Here is an 11,249-nt window from a genome sequence, read left to right as displayed (position 1 = left end):
CTTTTCTGCTGTAACCATGTAAAAATGAGTGTCGGTTGCAGTAGTTATGCAGAGATGAAGAGCCTTTCACTGGTTTACTGCAATGAAGAGAAGCCTCATACCAGTCCTCAGACAAAAGACGAACACACTAACAACAAACGTATGTATTTGACATTCTGAATTTTCTTGCTGCATCTCAAACTCACTCCGAACAGTCCTTTGAAATCCCAACGGTACCGACCTGCCGCCATGTCATCCTCGGACCACAGGCTTCACTGGATGCGGATATGGTGGGGAATGTGGTCAGCACACCGCTCTCCCTGCCGTATGTCGGTTTAAGAGATCGGAGCCGCTACTTCTCAATCAAGTAGCTCCTCAGTTTGCCTCATAATGGTTGAGTGAACCCTGCTTGCCAACAGCGCTCGGCAGACCGGATGGTCACCCATCCAAGTTCTAGCCCAGCCCGACAGCGCTTAACTTCGGTGATCTGACCGGAACCTGTGTTACCACTGAGGCAAGGCCGTTGGCCTTGCTGCAATAACCTGGATAAAACCTCAGGCTTTAGACGATTGACATCACCGACTCGTCTGGAGTAACTGCTTGTCTTGGCTGCTGCTGTTGTGGCCTTTTATATCCCCTAGACGATTTGTCATTGGCTGCAGCACGTCATAATTAAGCCATGCTGTTGCAGATTGTGTCAGCATTGTCTGCACTGGTGATATCATTGCTCACAGCGTAAAAAATTCATTGAATTCCTCTGAATCTTCTAAGTGTCGAGATTGCTTCCATGATTATATCCAAAGACTTGGCTGAAATTGTTCTCTCAAGTTCTCATTTCTACACCGTTCTTAGGAGCAGAATACCAGTATGAAGAGCCAGGATGTAAGATTCTAATTTCATGAAACATTATTCTGCGTTTATTTGTAACGCCGTGCCCAGAAATAGTTATCAGGTATAGGAGACCACCTCAACCGTTACGTTACTTGCTCCTGACGAAGGTCATGGTGATGAAGATGATTGATCTTCGAAAGTTTTAGGTTCTGAGCGGGTTTTTTGTGGCTACAATGTTTTATAATAGAATGTCGTCCCGAGAGACTTTATTATCAGCACGAAATGTATCATCATATGTACTTAAAATATCTTATGTAGTCTATAATTTTATGTCAACATGTATTTCACTTTGTTCTTGATCTCCGATTTTCTTTAAAAGCCGTTGTCTCGTTAGGTGGAAAGAAGTTTTCATCTGACATACTGTTGCTGTCGTGTTCAATGGCCAGATCATGAGAATAGAAAATTAAATTTCGTGGAATATGTTTCGTTGCGAAAATCCCAGGGTAAACCAGCAAATCTGTATATTAAACTGTTGCTAAGTAGAGCTGCACTCTTTCCTCGCTTCTCTGTTTGTCTTCTTAACTTTCAATTTGTATCTATAGAAACAGCTTTCTTGTCGTAGAGAAATGCTATTGCTTGTCTAAGGTGAAGCATTCTCATTGTACAGTAATCCTCCATAACGTTTTAAGGTGCATTTACCAAAGAATTTTTTAAGTTTTTTAATTCGCAGTCGAATCGTAGAATTACATGATTTTTTAAAAAATAGGCTGCGAAGGTAGCAGATGGTTTATATAATGGTAAGGCAGAGATTGAAGTACCAAGTTTTAAATCAGAAAAGATTTCCAGCGGTAGATGTAGACTCTGACCACAATCTATTAGTTATGAACTGTAGATTAAAACTGAAGAAACTGCAAAAAGGTGGGAAGTTAAGTAGATGGGACCTGGATAAACTGACAGAACCAGAGGTTGTAGAGAGTTTCAGGGAGAGCATAAGGTAACGATTGACAGGAATGGGGGAAAGAAATACAGTAGAAGAATGGGTAGCATTGAGGGATGGAACAGTGAAGGCAGTAGGTAAAAAGAAGAGGGCTAGTAGAAATCCTTGGGTAACAGAAGATATGTTGAATTTAATTGATGAAAGGAGAAAATATAAAATTGCAGTTAATGACGCAGGCAAAAAGGAATACAAACGTCTCAAAACTGAGGTCTACTGGAAGTGCAAAATGGCTAAGCAGGGATAGCTAGAGGACAAATGTAAGGATGTAGAGGCATATCTCACTAGGGGTAGAATAGATACTGCCTACAGGAAAATTAAAGAGGCCTTTGGAGGAAAGAGAACCACTTGTATGAACATTGAGAGCTGAGATGGAAAACCAGTTCTACGCAAAGGAAGGAAAACAGAAAGGAGGAAGGAGTATATAGAGGGTCAGACTTAGAGAAAGCTTTTAACATGGTGACTGGAATACTCTCTTTCAAATTCTGAAGGTGGCAGGGATAAAAAAAGGAGTGAAAGTCTATTTACAATTTTTACAGAAACCAGATGGCAGTTATAAGAGCCGAGGGACATGAAAGGGAAGCAGTGGCCGGGAAGGGAGTGAGACGGGGTTGTAGCCTCTCCCAGATGTTATTCAATCTGTATATTGAGTAAGCAGTAAAGGAAACAAAATAAAAATTCCGAGTAGGTATTAAAATCCTTGGAGAAGCAATAAAAACTTTGAGGTTTGCCGATGACATTGTAATTCTGTCAGAGGCAGCAAAGGACTTGGAAGAGCATTTGAACTGAATGGACAGTGTCTTGAAAGGTGGATATAAGATGAACATCAACAAAAGCAAAACGAGGATAACGGAATGCAGTAGAATTAAATCGGGTGATGCTGCCGGAATTTGATTAGGAAATGAGACGGTTGAAGTAGTAAATGAATTTTGCTGTTTGGAGAGCAGAACAACTGATGATGGTCGAAGCAGAGAGGATATAAAATGTAGACTGCCAATGGCAAGGGGAGCGTTTCTGAAGAAGAAAAATTTGTTAACATCGAGTATAGATTTAAGTGTCAGGAAGTCGGTTCTGAAAGTATTTGTATGGAGTGTAGCCATGTATGGAAGGGAAACAATGACGATAAATAGCTTCGACCAGAAGAGAATAGATACTTTCGAAATTTGGTGCTACAGAATAATACTGAAGATTAGATGGGTAGATCACACGAGGGGGTATTGGGTAGAATTGGGGAGAAGAGAAATTTGTAGCACTGGTCTAGGAATCGGGTGGTAGGACACGTTCTGAGGCATCAGGGGATCACCAATTTAGTATTAGAGGGCAGCGTGGAGGTTAAAAATCATAAAGGGAGACGAAGAGATGAATACACTAAGCAGATTCAAGGGATGTACGTTGCAGTAGGTACTGGGAGATGAAGAAGCTTGCACAGGATAGAGGAGCATGGAGAGCAGCATCAAATCAGTCTCAGGACTGAAGACCACAACAACAACAACAACAACAGACTGCGGAGCTGGATTTCGTAAAAGACAGTTGTACCTTAAGCATGTTTGTTCATCTGAAGTTAAGATATCGGGCACAACATTTAGTCTATGCTATAAGACAAATGCATTTATTAATGAAATGTATCTAAAATGGTTATTCCTCTTTAAATAGTGAGCCTTGATGTGCCTGTCACTGTGCACAGTTATCTATGTATTTTGTGATTTTTCCAGCTCTTGTTATAGGGCACTGAAAGTCGTTCACGTAATGATATTGACACGCAGGGTGAAATGAAATGTCCGTTTGGCATTGATGGCCGGGAGTCCCAACGTGCCAGTTTTTACAGCTGACGCCACATTGGGCGACTTGCGTGTCGATGGTGATGAAAACAACACAACACCCAGCCCCTGAGCGAAGAATAATCTCCGATGCGACGGGAATCAACCCGGAGCCGCCGTATGACAATCAGACGCGCTGATCACTTTTTTTACTGTCCTTTACGTCCGTCAACCGTCAGCGTATACACTTTTAAAAATTTTTTTTCTTTTTTTTAACTCTTCAAGCTGGGAGAAGACTAGGTGGGCATGGGTCGATACCCGAGGCCTGGCCACGATGCCAATCCCGCGGCTGTGACTGGGCTGATCCCTCACATGGACATGGTATTAGGCTGGTTTTCCATAATTTTTGCTTTTTGTTAGTTTAATTTTCTGTATTTTTCAATTACTTTCTTTTTGTTTTCATTTTTTATGATAACTTGATAGACAGAAATTCCATAATTCCGGGACTCAAAGGAATTTTTTTTTTCCCTAGGTATAACCTAAAGAGTGAAGCTCCAGAACAAGGAAAAGAATAAAGCTATCCAACTCCTTTGCAATTAAGGAAAAGGTGCTACGTGTTTGCAAATAAATCACGATAATATGGGAGCCTCTGTCACTTCCAACGAGTGTTCACGATATACTGGCGAAAATTGCGGGAGTAGGGGGCGTTGTCACACCCAACTGCATAGTGGACGTAGTGTCCGGGGAGTCATACGATCGCATTAGTTTTCGTTCGAGGGAAGACGGAAAAGTCCGGTCACAGAAGAAGTTTAACCGAGAAAGCAGCTCCAGCTGATCGGGTAAGGAAAGCCAATTGTCGGTGAATCCAGTGCCAGTGTTCTCGTCCGAAAAGACAATCTCGTGTTGTAAAACCAATTTCGAAGGAAGCGGTGAATAACCCTTTGCCACGATGAGGCGACTACCATCACACGGATATGAAGACTAAAGTGAAACCATAATGTTTTCCAGGACATCAATGGCGAAGCCATTTCATCTTCGGAGGGAGATGGTTGTTCTGCACGACGGGAAAGCAAAGATCTGGTCGTAAGTTATGTCGTTGATAAAATTTCGCTCCCAGAAAACATGTTATAGTGTAAAATTCACTTACGTGCCGTAATTTAGAGTTGATCCGGCCAACATTGGCAGGGGAAGTCAGACAAACGGGTCGACAACACGCAAATAAGCGAAATGTAATAGCATGAATAACTCGAGTACATGGTGAAACGTTACAGCGTGTAAACAGTACTGAAGCCTTCACTTTGACATAGGGAAGTCTCAACCGTCCAAGGAGACGGGCCATGCAAGTCGAAAAATATGACATTTCCCAAGGAAACGACCGGACAATTGCACCAATTTGCGCTCCATCATCGCGGGAGCGGGAATATTTGTGCAACATGGTACACTTCGCTGAAAATCTAGGTACCTAAGATCCGCACTTTGAGAAGAAGATTAAGGACGCGGTGTTAGTGTTCAAAAACTGAATCTTGAATTCGATTCGTCACCTCCCGCCAATTGAGTGCATCCATGTTCATCGGACAGTGATCGTCAGAAATATCCAACGTTTTATGGCGAGCAACATGCCCATGAAACGGCAATGTATTAAGAATCCTGCAATGACACTATGGTACATTTCAGTTCATTAACGCGGGCAGCAGAGAGACAACAAAATAAATCCAATATGTCATTGTAAGGATATGCCTTGATACGACGCAGCAGTACCATAACATCATCCGCGTACGTTCGTACCATGAACTTTTCACCTAATATCTTACAGCCACATAACTGATCAGCAATCCGACGGTGCAAAGATTTTAAGGACGAGACAAAAAGCGACATGGAGAGGGGGCTCCCTGCAGTAAGCCTCGTCGGATGGTGAGTTGGGGAGTGAGTTGTCCATTCACTACGACAGATACTTGAATACCAGTAAAAAGTTTGCATAATATCTAATAAAACTGAGAGCGGTCACCTTGAGCACCTCTATCAAGAAACCGTGACTGACCCGGTCAAATGACTTACGAGAATCAATAAAAAGCAAGGCTTCAGAGAAGCAAGTAGCTGCAACCACCGACACAGCGTCCCGGCATTCGAATACAGAAGTCAGAATCGTGCGCCCAGGCACACGGCTTTGGTGAGCGGCCAGAATGTTCTCCAGAAGTATCGAGAAACAGCTATTAACCACCCGGGCGACAGTTTTACAATCAAAATTAAGTAGCGTGATCGGCCGGACTTTATCAGTGTCCGGACGTTTGATTGTCTTCGGAAAGGGTAAGGAATCAAACCACCCGGATCACGTCATTTACCAGTGAGCTATAAGAAACCAAAAATGGAAATAAAATTTCTTAGGATTTTAATCTAGTCCCGGCGATTTTTGCGATTGTGGATCAATAATAAGGCAATATGTATTACCGCAAGTAAAGTCACTGAAAAATTCATCATTTAATGCGGGAGTAACCAGAAGAGGAGTACATGCATCAGGGACAATCGTATCAGTAGCAGGTGCATCGTAAAGATCGGTAAAATAATTGTACATGCCTCCGGAAATGTCATGTTGGGATGTCAGCATGTGACCATCGGTCTGATTATGGGACGTGAGACATGGTCTTTTCCGATGCGTCCGCAACCGGATAATATGATATAATAAGGTCAGTTCATCCTGTAGGAAGGAGCAGTATTGTGATCGAACCCTGATTACTTTCATTTTTTTATCTCTTTAACTGAAGAAGCTTCGCCTTAACATGGTGTACATCCATAAACCCTAAGGGAGCGCGTCTGGATCCGACATAAATTTGTCGGAAAACGGAATAATGAAAGTGCTTGCTCCGACGTAGATCCGTAGCCCACTCAGCGCTGATACACATTAACAATTCCGGAGCCAAGGTTTCCCATGCCCTAATCATCATTCCATAAGAGAAGGATAACGGACCTGCGAACGCAAGCAACGGGTCCAATAACTTCTAGAGGAGCATCCTTTAAGAGGGATGTGATCAAAATCCAGGGGAGGCGGTACATTTTTACTGATTGCGGCACATGATTTAAAGTTACAGGTACGGCACAGTGGTAAGCGAAAGAAGTGGGTTCCACGTCTGTCGCTAACAGTTGTCCACATAAAGAATCAAAAGAATATAAGCCGTCGAATTTGCTACTGGAAGTATCTGTAAAATTCGTATACCTGAGGAGATTGAGATAGTGACAGATCCTCGCATCGCTTGTTTACTGAAGTTAAAATTAGGGTCTGATCCTCAGGACGAAAATCACAACTAATATCTGCATCTAATAGTAGTTTCTGCGCCGTTTTACGAAGTAATTAAACTATACCCACTTTTTAAAAAATGGATCGGCGAGGTCCAGAAGGGGCATTAACAAAAAGTGATTTCCCAGAAAGTGCAAGCTATTCCTCGGCCGTTATCAAGGACTTCGAAACCAGTCAATGGTGTTCCCTCTCTGTAAAATAACGCAGTGCCAATAGATAGTTCAGGAGCCACATTAAAGAAAGTAAAAGCCGGGAAGGGAAATACGGTCAAATACCACTTCTTGCAAAAACGTCTGCATTTCAGTCGTAAATAAATTGTCGCAGCACTGCAAACGTTCAAGACCGTGTTTCACTGTCCATGGCAGAGTGTTGAATCGGAACGTGAAGAGCTGTGTCTCTCTCGTCCATCCTCTTTCTGTTTCATTCTTTTTTTCGCGATGCTGCGCGCTCAGGTTGAAAACGCGGTTTGCTGCGGCTGTGTGGGAGAGCGACTGACGCATGCGGCAACGTGGAAGGGAGGTCCTGCGGAAATTCAATACCAGGTACAGAGGATAAGCGGTGCGTGGATCTGTCATTGTCCTACTCTCCTCAGATATACGTATTTTGCAGCTACTTCCAGCAACAGACTCGATGCCTTACATCTTCCTGATTCCTCACGTGGACAGCTGTTAGCAATAGACATGGTGCCCACTTCTTTCACTGACCTCTGAGCCGTCTCCTGCGAACCAACGGAAACGAAAACTGGCTGTACCTCTTTTGCCGTCATCATGTCTTCCACTGGCACATATGTGCAGATCTCGTTCTGATCAGCAGTGGCCTGTGCCATGCTTTCCACATCCGGGAGCGCAGAGGAAGGGTGTTAAGATTTTACAGAATCTGGGATGTCTGGCAAGTCCGTCGATGTAGCACGGAGCTTCGGAACAGGTCGATCCTCACGTGATTCCGAAAAGGCGGTCTCGGTCTCGGGAGTCGGGTCGGAAGGAGTGCTGGACGCTTTTGAATCTTGATCAGCGACCGAGATGTTATCATCCGATCTGAACTCGTGGAGGACAGAGGTCGCCTTAAAACGACTATTTTCAGTGAAGAGGAGAATGTAATTCGAATCATCTGACTCCTGACCATCTTGTGTCCGTCTACGGTTGTTAAGTGGAGGAGGTGATGGCGCAGAAGCTACTGCGGCAAAGTCCCTATGCGAAGTAAACGGTGGGAATGCCCTAGGACCATCACACAGTGGTTCGCTTTACCCTTCAGAAACTTGATTAGGTACAGTGGCTTTAATTGGGGAACCAGATCCGCTGAAGTTAAACATATAAGTTGTGTAAGGAGGCTGTTTAGGTTTTTATGTCGATAACGCCACGTAGCGCTCTGCATGAGAATCACTGACTGTTCTGTGCGCAATCTGTGGCTGGTTGGCATTGCTGGAATATTCGCTATTGTAGTGTTGGGCAGTTGGATGTGAACAGTGCGTAGCGATGCGCAGTTGGAGGTGAGCCGCCAGCAGTGGTGGATGTGAGGAGGGAGAAGCCAGAGTTTTGAGATGTTAGTATGAGCGGACGAACTGGATGTGTGTCCATCAGAAAAACGAAATCTGCGAAACTGGATGTCACAAATTATACATATATATATTATGACTTTTGAACACTATTAAGGTAAATACATTGTTTGTTCTCTATCAAAATCTTTCATTTGCTAACTATGCCTATCAGTCGTTAGTGCCTTCAGTAGTTAGAATCTTTTATTTAGCTGGCAGTATTGGCGCTCGCTGTGCTGCATTAGTTTGAGTAACGAAGATTTTTGTGAGGTAAGTGATTTGTGAAAGGTATAGATTATTGTTAGTCGGGGCCATTCTATTGCAGGGATTATTGAAAGCCAGATTGTGTTGCGCTAATATATATATATATATATATATATATATATATTAGCGCAACACAATCTGGCTTTCAATATATATATATATATATATATATATATATATATATATATATATATATATATATATATGTATATGTATGTATGTATGTATTGTGTGTCAGTTTAGTGTTGATCAGAATAAGTGAAGAGTGAAATGTCTAAGTACGTTCTGTTTTGCTCAGCTGTTTGAAAATTATATAATGTAGAGGTTTATCAGCACTGTCATTTATAAATTTTTCTAAGGCGATGTTTCATATGTCGACCCTTAGCCGATGATACCTCACTGGAATCTTCTGATATTTTTCGTATAGTTTGAGTAATTTGTGTAGTTATTGGTTATTGCTAGGGCGTAATTGTAGAGAGAATTTCCTTTGTAGTTGTAGTTTTTCATTGTTGTACAGTAAAACAGTTGTGGCATGCCTGTAGATTTGCACCAAGTATTTCGCAGCTGTGCTTCCAATTAATTAGATATTATTTTCAGTGCTATTTTAATGTGTTTTCTTAATTTGCTCTTCAAATTGTGCTTTTCTGTGTTATCGTGTGAAATACATGATAATTAAGGCGTGTGAAAAACGTAACACTAGGCTCCAAAGTAAATTGAGAAATGACAGTCCTGGAACACCTCTACGTTATTTGATTTTCAAACAGCTGAGCAAAACAGAACGAACTCAGACATTTCTCTCTTTACTTATTCTCATCAACACTAAACTGACACAAAATATTTCTAGCGCAACACAATCTGACTTTCAATAATCCCCACAAAAGAATGGCCCCGACTAACAATAATCTATACCTTTCATGAATCACTTACCTCACAAAAATCTTCGTTACTCGAACTACTGCAATACAGCGAGCGCCAATACTGCCAGCTAAATAAAAGATTCTAACTACTGAAGGCACAAACTACTGATAGGCATAGTTAGCAAATGAAAGATTTTGATAGAGAAAAAACAATGTATTTACCTTAATAGTGTTCAAAAGTCATAATATATACGTATAATTTGTGACATCCAGTTTGGCAAATTTCCTTTTTCTGACGGACACACGTCCAGCTCGTCCGCTCATGTTAACATCTCAAAACTCTGGCTTCTCTCCCCCCACATCCACCACTGCTGGCAGCTCACCTCCAAGTGCGCAACGCTACACGCTGTTCACATTCAACTGCCCAACACTACAATAGCGAATATTCCAACAATGCCAACCAGCCACAGATAGCACACAGCACAGTCAGTGATTTTCACACAGACCGCTACGTGGTGTTACCAGCCTACTTACAGTTGTTCATAAGAGGATTTTAAGACCGTGAGACGACAAGGGCAATTTGTGCGGAGGTGCCCTCTCTCATTACATATAAAACATGTCCCTTCTTGTCCTTTGTAGATTATATGTATTTAGAATCCATACCAGCAGATGAGAGAGGTTTGACCACCTTGTCCACGGATTGAATTCCACTACCAACTTCTAAATAATGTTGAGGGGACCAGTGTTTCTGCCGTATACTCTGTATATCCACAAACGGTAGCAGGACGTTCTTGAGGAAACTGTCACCAACGTCGGGGGGGAAGGTTAAACACCGTACCATACGTGTATTCCATCTCCACGCTCGCCAGAACAATCAAATTATTAAAGCCATTTCGATGAGTGAAAGGGACTTTCTGTCTCTGCCGCAAAAGGATCCTGTCAACCTGAAGCGGGTCTGGAAACTTGGCATAAAACATGATAAAATACGATTCAGAATCGAAGTGAGCCATGTGAACCTGCCCTCAAGTGACTTTTACTGTATCTACAGGCCAATCATGAATTGCTAATGAACATGGCTGCACGTACTGCGTGGATTTGTCAAGACAAAACCTGAATGTTCCTGGGAGCCATGGACGACATCGTGGCGCAAGACAACGCAGCGTCAGAACCGAATCACAAACACGAGGTGACGAGACACAGACAACGAAGCGACGCACACAACGACTCACATGACACTGAGGACAAGCAAGGGAGCTCTCTCAGTGCTACGATAGAGGCAGGAAAAGGCAAAACTTACTCGCCCGGCTTGCAAAGTGGGAATACCATTCAGCTAAGGAGGTGGTCACCGGAGGAATGGACAGTATCAGGGTATGACATGACCGTCATTCGACCCTAAAAAAGTCTGTTAAAAATGGGCTCTAAAGTGTATAAATTGCGAAGTATGAGCACTTGCTCATTTTAGCTTACCGAAAAAGTGCTCATATGAAAATTAGAGGTCACGTTTAGTAGGCAGTTTTCTCTTGTTTCGGTTGATACTACCTCCTACCACAATGTGGAAAGCAAAGAACGTACAGTACAAAAGGTTTGTTTCACAGTGTCGAAGGTGAAGGCGTTCTCATTACTCTTAAGGTATGCTTCTTATAGCCCATGTTCACTAGACTTCGAAGGATCATTTCACTCATATCCCTAAAAACTGACCATTCCTCCTGGGGAAGCCTGTATATTTCATTAAATCTTTTTTACTTCA

General features: G+C 42.5%; 1 pseudogene; it reads right to left on the bottom strand.

Moving 5' to 3' along the window:
* Positions 1–389: 389 nt before the first annotated feature.
* On the bottom strand, positions 390–507 carry LOC126417270 (5S ribosomal RNA; annotated as a pseudogene).
* Between the last annotated feature and the right edge of the window lie 10,742 nt (positions 508–11,249).

Source organism: Schistocerca serialis, chromosome 8 (genome assembly GCF_023864345.2).
Source record: "Schistocerca serialis cubense isolate TAMUIC-IGC-003099 chromosome 8, iqSchSeri2.2, whole genome shotgun sequence".
NCBI classification, from domain to species: domain Eukaryota; kingdom Metazoa; phylum Arthropoda; class Insecta; order Orthoptera; family Acrididae; genus Schistocerca; species Schistocerca serialis.
This window is presented reverse-complemented; position numbering and strand designations above follow the sequence as displayed.